The sequence below is a fragment of the Bos indicus genome, chromosome 17, assembly GCF_029378745.1.
Source record: "Bos indicus isolate NIAB-ARS_2022 breed Sahiwal x Tharparkar chromosome 17, NIAB-ARS_B.indTharparkar_mat_pri_1.0, whole genome shotgun sequence".
Lineage (NCBI taxonomy): Eukaryota > Metazoa > Chordata > Mammalia > Artiodactyla > Bovidae > Bos > Bos indicus.
The window spans coordinates 59,727,073-59,742,767 of NC_091776.1; positions in this window are offsets into that span (position 1 = coordinate 59,727,073).

The window sequence follows — 15,695 nt, forward strand, 5'->3', positions numbered from 1 at the left end:
TTACCATTTGCAGTTACTGTGTGTGTGTGTTAAGTCGCTTTAGTCGCGTCCTACTCTGCGACCCTATGGAGCGTAGCCCAGCAGGTTCTCCTGTCCCTGGCATTCGCAAGGCAAGAACACGGGCATGGGTATCGACCCTGCATCTCTTAGGTTGCCTGCACTGGCACTTTACCACTAGCATCATCTGGGAAGCCCAGTCTCTCAATCCATAGTGTGCTGGTAACTTTGTGATAACTAAGAACTATACAGTAAGAAGTTGAATGAATTTGTACAAGACTCCGAATGTCAGAGTTAATAACTGATTTCACTGTATAGGTTCATCACAACAGTCTCATTTTCCCAGTGTCTGATTTTATGTTTGACATATAAACCTTTGAATGCCGTAAATTTAATCTATGAAAAATACTGATTTCATCTACTTTCTATATTGATGCAACTTGTAAGATTTGTTTGTTTATTTTTTGAAGGATTTTTTTCCCTCCTAGATAATGACAATAATGATGGTGAATATATATAAATATATACATCACACATAAATATATATGCATATGTGTTCCCAGATAGCTCAAATGGTAAAGAATCTGCCTACAATGCCAGAAACCTGAGTTCAGTCCCTAGGTTGGGAAGATCCCCTGGAGAAGGGCATGGCAACCCACTCCAGTATTCTTGCTTGGAGAATCCCATGGACGGAGGAGCCTGGTGGGCTACGGTCCATGGGGTCGTGAAGAGTCGGGTACAACTGAATGACTAACACTTTCACTTTCCTATATGTATTTCTCTCTCTATCTATTTTCTCTACCTATTCTTTCTTTCTTCCTATCTGTCTGTCCATCCATCCATCTATCTCAAAGCAACCCACCAGCATAGGCAGGATAGATTTCCATAAAGGTATAGATCTAAGTCCTTCATTAACACTTCTTTGCAAAGCTGAGACCATTCACAGTCTTCCCTGAGTCTGGAAAGTCTCTGGCTTCCCATGCTCAAGGAGTCTCCCTACATCTTTTTGTCCTGGTCCTATAGTTACAGATTTCCCAATGGCTCAGAAGGTAAAGAATCCGCCTGCAATGCAGGAGACACAGGTTCCATCCCTGGGTCGGGAAGATCCCCTGGAGGAGGGAATGGCAACCCCCTCCAGTATTCTTGCCTGGGAAATCCCATGGACAGAGGAGCCTGGTGGGCTTCAGTCCGTGGGGTCACCAAGAGTCAGAGCATGCATGCACCCTACAGTCATGGGACTCTCCCCGGCCCCTGGGGACTTGGCTGTTCTGCCACACAAACATTTGGTGTTTGCCTTTAGCTGGACGGGGGGACTTTCTTTTGCCAAGTTGAGAACTTGTAGGGATTCATCTGACTTTGTTTCTTTGGTGTTAATTCTTAGCAAAACATAGTTCCTTATTCCTCGGGAGAGTATTGTTAAGTGTGTGTGTGTACACATACATTTAGCATATAATTTACAAAGTCCTTTTGGACATCAAATGACTCCTGCAAAACAATATGTTGATGAGTTAAGTGTAAATGAAACACAACCATGTGGCTTGAATTTTCTTCAAAATACCCTAGGGTTTAAAATCAGGGGGAAAGGTACTTGAAGGAAAAAAAAAATACATTTTGGGTCTTGCTGAACCTAAATCATTTGAAAAATAGTTTAAGATGTTTGCTAAATCCAAAACGCAGCTTTGCTCCCACCATATGGCAATGTCAAAGTGGCTCTTCAGATGAGCTTAAGCCTAATTTTAATTTCTTGCACATGTGGTAAAAACATCTTTGAGGGCTCTCTTAAGCCACTGTTCAAGGGAATACTTGGAGCGTGGGGTTTTTCTGTGCATTCATTTGCATAACAATAGCCTCAGGCCCAGCTTCCTGGCTGTCTTCTGGTTGCAAAGGACTTCTGCTCTGTTTTACCTGTTTCTTGGGCCCTGGCATTCCTCTGGAATCATCTTTTCTCACCATGCTAAAGGCTTTGAGGGCTGGCCCCCAATTCCCACCCATTCTTACTGGTTTCCATTGGGAGAGTTTGCTTTTGCTTGAGAGTACATATGTGGGCATTTGAAATATTATTCCCAGGTCGTCCCAGAATTTCCTCTGAATCCATTCCCAAGTAATCTCTGTAGGATGCTCCTTATTTGAACAGATTGGGCAAATCCCCAGGAACTGGGGTCATTAGGCATAGCTTCCAGTGATCCAAAATATCTCATGATCCTTTGGGGCGTCTCTGCAGCTGTATGGTGGTGGTGGTTTAGTCGCCAAGTCATGTCTGATTCTTTTGCGACCCCATGGACTGTAGCCTGCCAGGCTCCTCTGTCTATGGGATTTCCCAGGCAAGAATAGTGGAGGGGGTTGCCATTTCCTTCTCCAGGGCATCTTCCTGACCCAGGGATCGAACCTGAGTCTCCTGCGTTGACAGGTGGGTTCTTTACTGCTGTGCCACCTGGGAAGCCCCTTCAGCTGTATAGATCCAACCAAGTAGTCCAGAATGAAGCTGAGAAAGGTGTACAACAGTGGTTTCCAATGATAGTAATGTTACCAATTAAGAAGAGTGCCAGAAGTTTGTGGGGGTATTCTTTAACTGTCTCAGTGATTGCGGGGTACACTACTGGCATTTAATGGGCAAGGGTCAGGGATTTGAGATGTTCTGCAATAAACAGAACCCTATAAAAGATTACTCTGTGTCTCACAGGACTTTCAAATCCACACTAGACATTTTCATAGGTGAAAACATGTCAATAATTATCTGAGCCCAAAACCTAACTCTGTTTTATAAATATAATCGCATATCTTTTTTTTTTCTCAGTTTCGATGTATCCTGAATTTTTCTGAATTTGCCACTACCATGTAATCCAAGGAAAAACTGAACTTGGCTACGTTCAGGACAAGATGGAAATGCCATTAATAGGAATTGAGTTGCCTGCACAGCGCAGCATCACACACTCATAGCAATCAGCCACAGTAGTTACTGCATTCACAGCACTTCTACATAGAGGATTATTTGTCATTCATCCTCTGTGTCCTATTTCTCATTTATACTGCAGTTATGTATGTGTGTGTATGAATTATGTGTGTATGTAGGTTACGTTATCTCTAAATTATATACATAGTTTTTATAATCTATCATTTTCATTCCAGCCTAGTAAAGGGAGGTTACAGAACGTTCATTACAAAAGGTGCCATTAATTTTGATCTGATAGGAAATCTCCTGGATGAGGGCCCATACTGCCAGATAATGAAGCATGTGGAACCCGGGGTTAATAAGCCCAGGTTCTCATTCGTGGCCAACACTAGCTTACTGTACAATCTTGATCAAGCCTTGCTTACTCCCTGAGCCTCAGTTTTCTCATGTCATCACTGGGTCATGAACTTACCTTCCTCAAATACAGTGAGTGAGAAAAGACTATAGGTCTGCCTATCCAACTTAGAAAAAACATTCTTCACTGTTAGTGAAATTATGGCCTCTATCATTTTTTCATAAAACATGCAACAATTTGAGGCAATGTTTACTTTTTTTATATGACCTTTTTACTTTTATTTTTAAAAAACTTTTAATTTCATATTGAAGTATAGTCAATTAACCATGTTGTGATAGTTTCAGATGGACAGCAAAGGGGCTCAGCCATACATATACAATGTTTTATTTTACCTTTATTTACCATTTTACATTTATTTACCATGATGAATGTCTCTGGATTTTGAGAGTACATGTGTAATGATTCGTGACTACTAAGACTCAGCTGCGTAATGATGAAGAAGGGAGAGGTAGAAACTGTGGAAAAATACACCAACTATTTCTTGTCAGAAAAGGTAGACCCACTGCCCAATTCTTGCCAATGTTACTAAATGTAGTGATTTTCTGTCCCTAGATCTTTGTCTCATCTAAGATTCAACTGTCAAAAGCAAATAACAGTTGATTTTTTTCAAAGGTCTTTAGAAAAAATTTCAAGATTTCGTTTCATGACACGTCTAGGTGACTTCTCTTCCTTTAACATCCAAAAGAACGGTTTCATCGATACTACATCCGTCCCTTCCCTTCTTTGTATGTTTTTTTAAAAAGAGAACTAGTTGGTAACAGTGAAATGTGAAAGCAGTGATTTGTAACATGCAGTCACATTGACTAATGGGAACATGGGAATGCCTGTTTTGCATTTAGATTTCTGATATCATCTCGTTGTAGTGTCTGGAATATCCTTTTTGGTCAAGGCAATGCCAGAAGTCTTGCTGGGAAATGGTGAGAAATCTTGAAACTGCCAGATGCTTTGTTGCTGGGTGAGCCAAAGTGGCCCTGGGAAGGAAGACGCCAGGGTACGAGGCCAAGTTGGGTGTCCCAGCCTGGGTATCAGGAACAAGCCTGCCTCTTTCCCAACAGATGTGTGCCTGGGGCAGGTCTCTTCACTTCTTAGCTGTAAAAGGCAACTATGAGCTAACCTATTTCAAAACATCAAAACATCTACCATTGCCTAATTCCTAAAATCCCCCTCCAAGCCCACTGACCCAAAGGAGAATTCCAGATAATGTTGTATAATGATAGGTCCACCACAGGACTAATTGATCACATAGGTATTAGATGTCTATCACTTTGATCCACTCACTATCCATTCTCCTTTCTTTGCATAACAAGACCCAGCAGTTTTTCTCTTAGCATCTCTCTCTTTTTAAAATATCTATTTATTTGGCTGCTTCCGGTCTTCCTTGTGGCATGCAGAATCTTTAGTTGCAGCATGTGGGATCTAATTCCCTGATTAGGGACTGAACCTGGGTCCCCTGCACTGGGAGTGCAGAATCTTAGCCACTGAACAACCAGGATACTCCCTATCACCTCTCTCCTCTTGTATGGTAAATGTGGGCGGACTACCACCACTGTATTCTCGAGTAGGGGCATGACCTAGTCCCAGCCAATCAAAGCATGCCCTCCTCCTGGCTAGTGATTGGCTCAGGAATGGACATGTGACTCAAATTAGGCCAATGAGAGTCATTCCTAGGAAGAGTGCTGAAAAAATGAGCAAAGCCTCTTTCTTGGTCCAGCCTGAATTGATAAACTGAAAAGATAGAAACCTGGAGCTTATATGCAGCCATCTGTCTCACAGTGAAGACAGTCCGTTTCAGAATGAAGCCAGCTAGCAGGAAGTAGAGCTGAGGGGGAGACAAATAGATTCAGCCAACATGGCTTATGCCTATGGATGCAATCATGGCTGGAACTAATAGACTTAGCTTATATGAGAAAATGTTCCTTAAAAAATTTTCACATGACCCTGAATATGATTTTTTTTTTTTTTTCTGGCAACCAAAGGAGCCCTGAATAGAGTGGCCAGGATATGAGCACAGATGACTATGGATTTCCTCAGCTTCACCTTTAGTAAGGAAAAGATTTCAGGCTGTAGGGGACCTTGATTCTTGCCTCCGTTTTGCAGTACTGATGATGTGGCTGAGCAAATAGATTACCCACTCTGTGCTTCAGGTACTTTTTCAATCAACTAGTAAAACTTGGATAAGGTGGGAAAGACTCAGAGATGATACCATGATCATTTGGTTACAAGAAGTAGAAATCCGTTGAAATTAACTGAGGAGAAAGGAGAAGGATCTAGAAAGCCCTCAAATTGCACATAGTAATATAATTGGGACTCACAAAGCCTGATTTCCACTGTCCTTTCCTCTGGGTGCTCAGGACATCTCCAATCACAACTCTTACTTTCTTTTCTCTCTTTGTAGAGGGCTATTCTTTGCTGTTAACAGTCTCCCCCAGCTTTCAAGTCTCAGCAGAGCCAAGTCAGTTATCTCAGAGTCCCCGATTCCAAATTCCTAGGACAGAGAAGTTGGACTGACCCAACCTGGGCTGGGTGTCCAACATATAATCACCTTGCCAACATATGCCAATATACAATATGGCATTCCCTTCTGGAACTGTGGAGGGCAACTCCTCCAAGGGAAGACTAGGTAAGAAAGAGCCTTGAATAACAAACCATGCATGGTGGTGGTGGTTTAGTTGCTAAGTCGTGTCGGACTCTTGTGACCCCATGGACTGTAGGCTGCCAGGCTCCTCTGTCCATGAGATAGTTGGTGCTTAAGACACACAGTTATTTACGCTCACTCTCCCCCGATCCTGCTCCTCCTCCTCCTCCTTCTCTGTCTCTCCCTGTCCCTTTCCCGTTCTCTATCTTCATCATCTTAATGTTAATATCAGTGGTATACATGTTAGTTTTACCATAATCATGATTCCCTAAAAAGTTCTTCCTCAATTTTGAATGTGAAGCAAAGAGAAAATAATTTACTCTCTAAACATGAATTCTAGAAAAGATCCCCTTTAATGCCTAATTTCATCTTTTAATTTAATGATATCTGACCCACTTCCCTTGCAGAGCAGTGGGAAGACAGTAATGGATTTGAGTTTTGACAATATAAGCATTGTCATTACTGAGAACATCCCCCTTTGTTCCCCACCCCCCAAAGTTACTAATGACAACATAGTATTCTGTTTTTCTAGTACCCAGAAAAAAGAAGTACCGTCATAAGGCTAAATAATTTCTCAAAAGAAACATTGCAAAACTCCTCCTCTTTCTTTTTCAACAAGAGATTTTTCTCCAGTACATTTTAGTAGGTCATGTTATAATAGACCCCAATAAGGGTCCTAAAACCCCTCTTGTCCCTTTGAAATGGCCTAATCTGCAAAACTCAAAACAGAGACCTGCTCCTTATTACACTATTATTTAACCTGGATTCTGTGCAGACTCAGCCCTTCCAGACAGCGGCAGCGTCCAGTGCAGTGGGCGATGGGAGGCTGGCCTCAGAATCAACACCCTGTGATTTCTGGAATTCGGAGGCAGTCTCCACTGTCCTTGCACTCCCTTGGTCGGCAGATCTTGGGTGCCAGGCAGCCTTATTACAACCTGGCACAGCCAAGGCAGCCACTCAGCCTGTCAACAGCCAGCAGCCAAGCGGAGAGCCTTCCATCAGGGGGCCTGACACCTATCCACGTCCCCCAGGGGTTGCGGTGGGCACTTCCCCAGTGAGAACGAGGCCTGGACAATGGTGCTTTTGTGCTGGTGGCGACCTGGGTGCTGCCCATTCTTGATCTGAGGAGCCAGAGCACAGGAGATGGGTGAGACTTGTTGATGTTCAGGATCCCCGTGCCAAGGGCTTTTCTGTGGAGGAAGTTCAAAGTCAAACAGACTGGGCTCAAATGTTGTGTGACCTTGGAGCTGCACTTAACCAGCCATTGTGTCTTTGTCCGGAAAATGGACATCATACCCACTTGGGGTTTTCTCTGGCTTATGTACAAGAGTGTATTAAAGCACCTAGTCCAAGGGGAAGGGCTAGTTAGGGAGTTTGGGGTGGACACGCACACACTGCTATATTTAAAGTGGATAACCGAACTCTACTCAATGTTATGAGGCAGCCTGGATGGGAGAGGGGATTGGGGGAGAATGGATAGTTGTATAGGAATCGCTGAGTCCCTTCACTGTTCTCCTGAAACTATCACAATGTTTTTTATCAGCTATACCCTAATACAAAATAAAAAGTTTTAAAAATAAAGAACAGATGAATGAATGAACACAACAACAACAAAAAGCATCTAATGATAACCTGGGACATATCAGCAATTCCAAAATCGTCAACTATCATTCTCATGAGTGAACCTGAGGTTTTAGGCAGAGAAGCAGGTCCGCACTCTTTTCTCTGTTTTATCACACTCTTTGCTAGTCAGAATTTTGAGCTGCACACAGCAAATGTACATCTGACAAATTTATATTTTAGCCAAAATTTAACTTTTTGCTTTTTTTTTTTAAATTTAGAAGTATAACATACACACAGAAAATATGCATACACGATCAATTTAACAATGAAATCAAATATGCATATGACCATCACCCAGGGCAAGGAAAAAAAAATATTGCTAGCACCCAGAAGCCTCCAATGTCACCTCCTGATTATAACTACCTACATCCTATCTAGAATTGACCATGAATCTTTTATGATATTTTTCTCTTGCCTTTCTTCATAGTTTTGCCACCTATATATGTATCATTGAACAATGTAGTTTACTATGCTTGCCTTTAAAATTCATAAAATGAATCATAGGTTATGCATTATTTTGTTTTTGTTTTTTTGTAGGGTTGTGAGGTTTGGAAGATTTGCCAGTGCATTTGCATGTAGCTACAATTTATTCGTTTTCATTGCTGTGGCATATTCCACTAATTTTAACTTGTGTTCGACAGAGTTGTTATCAAGCAGCCTGCTAGCTCCTAAGTGATAGAATGTGTCCAACAATGATCACTATCGAATGAATCCTCCCTGTCTCTATGGGCTGGGCATCTCCTCCAAAGGTGGAGTGTTTTTCCTCCCCTTAAACCTCTGTTGGCCTTTTTGACTTAGCTTGACGGATGAGTGAGTGAGGGAAGTCACTCAGTCCTGTCCGACTCTTTGAGACTCCATGGACAGTAGCCTACCAGGCTTCGCAGTCCATGGGATTTTCCAGGCAAGAATACTGGAGTGGGCTGCCATTTACAGAAAAAATGGAGTCCTGGGGCTTTTGAGTCCAGGTAGCTTCTACCTTTCTGAAGTCCAGTGACCTCAAGCTCACCACGCTGTGAGAGAGCCTGAGGAACTCAAGAGAAAGGCCATGTGGGGAGAGAGCATGATGGCTAAGTAGACCCCAGCTATTCTACCCATTCCTGCCAAAGCCCCAGTTGTTCAAGTTTTCACATCTATCTTAGACATTCCAGCCGCAGCAGACTGGAGCAGACATGGATCAGAAGAACTACACAGCTGAGCCCAGCCCAGATGGCGGAGCTGTCAGCAAAAATAAACTGTCCTTTTAAAGCTCCTCCATTTTGGAGTGGTTTATAACACAACAATAGATAACTAAGAGCAACTGTTCCTGTTCTGAACTCAACTGGGCAGAATTTTTTTCCTCTCTCTCAGACTTAACAGTCCATGTCTTTGCAAGCCTTACTTACATCTTCGCACTTTTCGAGTGACCTTATTTACATCTTCGTACATTTTTAAATACATTTGGCTTTGCCTCATTTTTCGTCATCCTCTTAGATTCTCCTTTTAGGTGTACACTTGTGTCTGTAAAAACAATACTGGGTGTAGGTCCATAGATGCCATTATGAAAGAAAAAGAAAGGAAAAGGTATAAAAACTATCACTAAATGCAAAGATTTAAGGTTATGTTTTATGAGTGTGTCTTGTTTCCAACAGATGAGTCATATAGACGTGTACCAGAATTGCCATGTAAAACTATTCTCAGGAAAAATAAAAACATTAATTTATTTGAGTAAGCAGATACTGGTTTCACTTTAAAAAAAAGGAGGTACCATCCTATTAATACTGACAATAGAGCGTGGAAAAATAAAGCACTGGGTCTTTGCTGCTAGAAGTCTGTGATCTGAAACGGTTAACAGCTTTCCTCCTAGTTTACTGCCTTGGGGTGTGGGGTGATCAAAAATAGCAACAGGCTTTTCTACATTTGCACAAATGTAATTGCTTCTAATGCCACTTAAGTTTGAAGAAGCCTTCGCATTTTCATTCCACTGGAGCTTTCAGGTTCTTTTCTCCTTTCAAAGGCTGCAGGTATTGAATGTTTTACAATAGAATGAATGTAGGGGGTAGGATGGGGGAAGAGGCTAGGAAAACTAACACTTGAAACAGAAAAATATTACGGTGTGATAGATTCGTTCCTGGTGCAATGAGGATTTGGAAGCTGAAGGTTTCTGCAAGGAGGCAGCAGAGTTGGGTTGAAACAAACAGAACTGTGTTTGAATCTGGTTTGATCCACCTACTTACTAACATTTGACCTTGGGCAAATAACCTACATTTTCTGAATTTCCGTTTCCTCGTCTGGAAAATGAAGCTAAGGACAAACATTACAGGGCTGAAGAGTCAAAAAGAGATAATCTACCTGAGGGACTTTGTCCAATGTCTGGCATGAATTGTATCCCTTACGAATGCTAACTCTCTACCATATAGATAATTTATGGGAGGTGGTTTTGGAAACGTTGGCAATTCATCTAGAGGATAGTGGATTAAGGGAACCATTTCATGAAAGCAACCAGAAAGGTCCAGAGAATTCCTGTAAATCATCCTCCCCTCAAAGAAGATACGTTTCATGTCTGCTGCATCAGTGACACTCCCCGGGGCCTCGGGTATAATCGGATTTTATTGAGCAATCCTGGAAAAGGATTCTGTTGTTTTTGTGGTTCATTTTGACTTCTACCAACTGGAACTAGAGACCTAAGGGGAGGGAATGAGGTCTTAAGAAACTTAAATGAGAGAAGTTCAGTAATAAACCATTTGTTTGGACAGTGGGTGAACTAACAGATACCATGTCTAGATTTTTTCAATATTGATTAAAAATCCCCCAAATCTAAGCAAAAGGTGCAGCTAACATTGTTCTATTTTTTCTTTTAAGTGAAGACTTTGGATTTTATTTTCTTTCAAACTTTAAACTTTTTTTTTTTTTTTTTTCGTTATTGCAGTATAGCCAATTAACAATATTGTGGTAGTTTCAGGTGAACAGCAAAGGGATTCAGCCATACATATACACGTATCCATTCTCCCCCCAAACCCCACTCCCGTCCAGGCTGGTACATAACGTTGAGTAGAGTTCTATGTGCTATACAACAGGTCCTTCTTGGTTATCCGTTTTGAATATGGCAGTGGGTATTTGACCTTTCCAACATTGTTATTCTCATACTGAAGACACAAAAGGAAGGAGAAGGGTTGTTTTTTAGTTACTTGATTACTATTATTACTATCATTAGGCCACACAGTGCAGCGTGTGGGATCTTACTTCCCTGACCAGGGATCAAACCTATGCCCCCTGCACTGTCCATGCAGAGTCTTAACCACTGGATCACCAGGGAAGTCCCAGGAAGAGTTTTTAAAGATTGACAACATTGACTTTGTCCTGACTTAGATGTTTTATATTTCACATCTCATTTAATCCTCGTAAGAGTTTATTTCCCCACCTTTCAGATTCAGAGCTGAGGCTGAGAGAAGTGAAGTTTATTAGACAAGATCACTCATCTACAAAAATTTCAGAGCCAAGATTTAAATCCAGGTCTAACTCTGAAACCCATGGTTTTAACCAGAGTATTCTCTTGCCTCACTGAAGGAAATGAGCTGGATCTGACTTATAGATCTGAGACAAAGTGGAAAGGGGATAGAGAGAAATGGAAACCTACTGTCTGAGGGTTTATGCTGTGATTAGAATATGTTGGTTAACGTTATACCGAAAGATAGCATTCCACTGGGAGATTAATAGAGTTTCCTGACAGGACACTGACAGAGGAAGACTGCATTGGTATAAGGAAGGGAACCTAAGAAGAAGGTCAAGGAAGATCAAGACAAGAAAACAAGTAACAGGTTAGGAGGCTTAGAGCTTAACAGCAAACCATGGCTTGGTATTCAAGGAAAATTGTTCAGGATTAAGACCGTGGGGACTTCACCCTGATTTTGTACATTGTGAGGAAAAATATGACCATGAAAAGCGCTTATGCAGGACCAATGAGAAAGCAGGCAGTGGCTTCTGATGACTCTAAACATCAACTTTGCCCTACTGAATTTTATAACCCTGTTTTGAGATAGGAACCCAGGAAAGAGGTAAATGTAAGCTAGGATCACCCCCATAGGGAATCAGAGATTTGACTGTAAGTGTCAGATACAAACGGATTCATTAGTAGACACTTATGCCACCAGAACCTTTCTCTCCTGGATTTTTCCAGCTTTCTCATTCTCCCTTTTATATTTTTGGGGCAGTACCTTCAGGTAAAAGTAAGTAAATACATATGAGAAGACCAAAGTCAATCACTTTGCTGCACAGAATTTTTAAAAGTAAAGGCAAAGATAAATCGAAATAATTCATCACCAGCAATCCTGTCTGCAAGAAATGTTAAAGGAAGTTCTTTAGACAGAAAATTAGATCAACACAAAAGAATTAAGCATGTCAGAAACGGTAAATATATGGGTAAATACAAATGACTTTAAAAATATGTATTTCTTAATTTCTTTAGGAGACAATTGATTACAGCAAAATATACTAATATGTTGTAAAGTAATATATTGTGGGGCTTATAAACTTTATATAAGTAAAATAAATAATACCAATAGCATAAAGGACAGCAGAGATGAATTCAAGAGTATTGTATAAAATGAGTGGTATAAAATTAATTCAGGTTATATGGTGATAAGTAAAATATTAATTCAGATTACACTGTGTTAGGGAAGCATATTATAATCTTCAATGCATGTGCTAAAAATACAATAGAAGAAATTAAAATGTGCTAAAAATATTCAGTTGGTACAAAAGAATATAGGAAAAAGGGGGATAAAGAGCTAGGATAAATAGAATTAAAAAAGAACCAAGGTGGTAGACAAATCCAGCTATGTATATTTGTATTGAAGATAAATGAAATAAATACTCTGATTATAAGACAGAGAACATTTGATTGGCTGAAAAAGCAAGAACCAACTATATTGTGTTATAAGGGATATACCATAAATGTAAAGTCACAGATAGATTAAAAAGGTGGAAAAGATATACCATGCATGTACCATAAAAAAGCTGGGGTGGCTATATTAATATCAGGTGAGGTAGAATTCAAGACATGAGGAATACCTAGTAAAGTGTTAGTCGCTCAGTCGTGTCCTACTCTTTGCGATCCCATTACCTATAGCCTACCAGGCTTCTCTGTCAATGGGATTCTCCAGGCAAGAATACTGGAGTGGGTTGCCATGCTATTCTCCAGGGGATCTTCCTGACCCAGGGAGCGAACCCAGGTCTCCTGCATTGCAAGCAGATACTTTACCGTCTGCGCCACCTGGAGCTGATGATAAAAGGGTCAAAAATGTCAGTTCATCAAGACAGCATAATAATCCTAAACGCCTATTGTGGTACAGTCCCTAAAGATGGACACCATCAGTCCCTTCTTTCCTTCTATGTGAATACCATTCCACACGTCAAGAGGTGGAGTCTGTGTCTCTTTCCCATGAAAGTATGCTGTGACATACTTTGACCAAGTGTCTCTTCTTGGCTCCAGGTCTTGCAGAGCAGCCCTTGCCGTGCACTGAATTCCTGCCAGCCAGCCCTGACTCTTTTAGTTGTGCCTCCAGCCTTGGGATACTAGCATCTCATTTTATTGTTGATCTGTCGCTTTGCCATGGACCGTTCGGCTTCTTCACTCTTCTGTTACCTAGGTAATTAATTCTCTATATTAAATTCTCTCCATGTTAAAGATCAGAACGGGTTTTATTTCCTGGCAGGACACTGACTGAAACAAGGACCTGACGAAGCTTGTTATATCTACGCCAGATGGGTGCGTGGGGTTCAGCGCTGTTCTTAGCAATCCTGCTCTGGCAGGCGGGACACACACCTCTTTGGCATCCCTAAGCACTCATGATCCAGCAAAATGTGGGCCAATTTTGATCTGCCATTAAAAAATGACTTTTACGAATGGAAAGCCTTTTCCGTCTCTGTGACTTAAACAGAACAATCAATGTTTAAATAATAAATGTCCTCATTTTGGGAAGTCTGCCCTCCTCTGGCACTCTCCTGGGCTTGTCTGGGTCAAAGTCAGCTGCTGTGGGTCCCTACCTTTTCACTTCCCCAAGCTTTAGGGTTAGTGTAGGAGCTACAGCATTATTTACAATGGCTATGACGTAGAAACACCTATGTCTGCCAGTAGATAAATAGATAAAGAAAATAAAAAATACTTACCCAGGGATGGCGGAGCCTGGTGAGCTGCCATCTACGGGGTCACACAGAGTCGAACATGACTGAAGCAACTTAGCAGCATGTTACATTACAGAGTGTATATACATGTATATTGTTTACATACATATGTATATAAATGTGCTGGAATATGACATATTGCTAATTATTATATATAACATATGTAATTAATATAATTATGTGTAATGAAATATTATTCAGCCATAAAAAGAAGGACATTTGGTACAACATGGATGAAACTTAAGGGTATTATGCTAAGTGAAATAAATCAGACAGACAAAGACAGATACTGAGGATAGCATTTATACCTTGCAATTTAAAAAATCCTGACTCTTAGAAAAGGAGAGTAGATTGGTGGTTGCCAGGGACAGGGGGATAAGGCAGGGAATGGGTAAAGGTTGTCAAAAGATACCAACTTAGTTACTAAATGAATAAGTTCTGAGGAATTTAACATATAACATGGGAAACTGGAAAGTTGCTAAGAGAGTAGCAAGAGTAATTCTTCCCAGGAATGACTCTCATTGGTCTAATTAGAGTCACATGTTCATTCCTGAGCCAATCACTTACCAGGAAGAGGGAATGCTTTGATTGGCTGGGACTAGGTCCTGCACCTGCTCTGGAATACACTTGTGGTATCAGCCCACATTTACCCTACAACAGGAGAGGAGTTACGGGGACTACACTGGTTGTCCAGTGGCTAAGATTCTGCGCTTCCAGTGCAGAGTAGAAGGGCTTCCCTGGTGGCTCAGTGGTAAAGAATTGGCCTGCTACTTTAGCAGATTCGGGTTTGATCCCCCAGTCAGGAAGATCCCCTGGAGAAGGAAATGACAACCCACTCTGGTATTCTTGCCTGGGAAATCCCATGGACAGAGAAGCCTGGCAGGCTACAGTCCATGAGGTCGCAAAAATGTTGGACACAATTGAGCGACTAAACAACAAGAGAGTGGATCTTAAAAGGTCTCATTAAAAAAAAAAAAGCATTTTAACAGACTTAGAGAATGAACTTATGGTTTCTGGGGGAAGGATGGTAGGAATGGCTGGTTAGGGAGTTTGTTTGGGATGGACTTACACACACTATGTTAAAAAATCAAATGCTAACCAACGAGGTCCTACTGTACAGCACATTGAACTTGGCTCAGGGTTATGTGGCAGCCTGGATGAGAGGGGAGTTTGGGGAAGAATGGATGCATGTGTATGTATGGCTGAGTCCCTTTGCTGTCCACCTGAAACTACCACAACACTGTTAATCAGCTATACTCTACAAAATAAAAAGTTAAAAAAAAAAAAAGATTTAAAAAAAGCATTTTAACTATTTGAGATAATGAATGTGTTAACTAATCTTGTTGTGGTAATCACTTTGCAATATATATGTTTATGAAATCATCACATTGTATACTTTAAACCTACACAATGTTATTTGCCAATTATATCCCTATAAAGCTGAAAAATAAAGAAACCTATTAAGTAGGGGAAAAAGGAATGATGATAGTTTGGAGATACACATGTATGTGTACCCATAATATATGATGCCCATCTTAACAGTATATCTTTATCTGTGCATTTTGCTTGCAAATCACTTCTTTACTAGTCAAATGAAGGCAGCTTGCTAATTGAGCGGACCTTGTTTCGGAGCTCACAGGGGATTTGTGCGATATCGAAAGCAGATGATTCTAGTAAACTTGGTGAGACTTGTGTGGCCAACACCTTTCCTATCTAGCTTAAAGCTTAAAGGAAGCCTTGCGGGGTCGGCGGGGAGGGGTAGCTTTGAGTTAGATTCCTTTCAGGTCACAAGAGCTTCTTCCCTTCTTTCTCTCTCCTGAAATCACCTCTTGGCTCTCGTAAGCTCTTTCGACACTCTTTTCCTTTCCTGAAACTGGTAATGTCCTAGCTCTTTGCCAAATGCATTTTCACTGTACTGAATAGCAACAAGATGTAGGCAAAAGGTTTAGTCCTCAAGATCAATGTATTTCTTATGT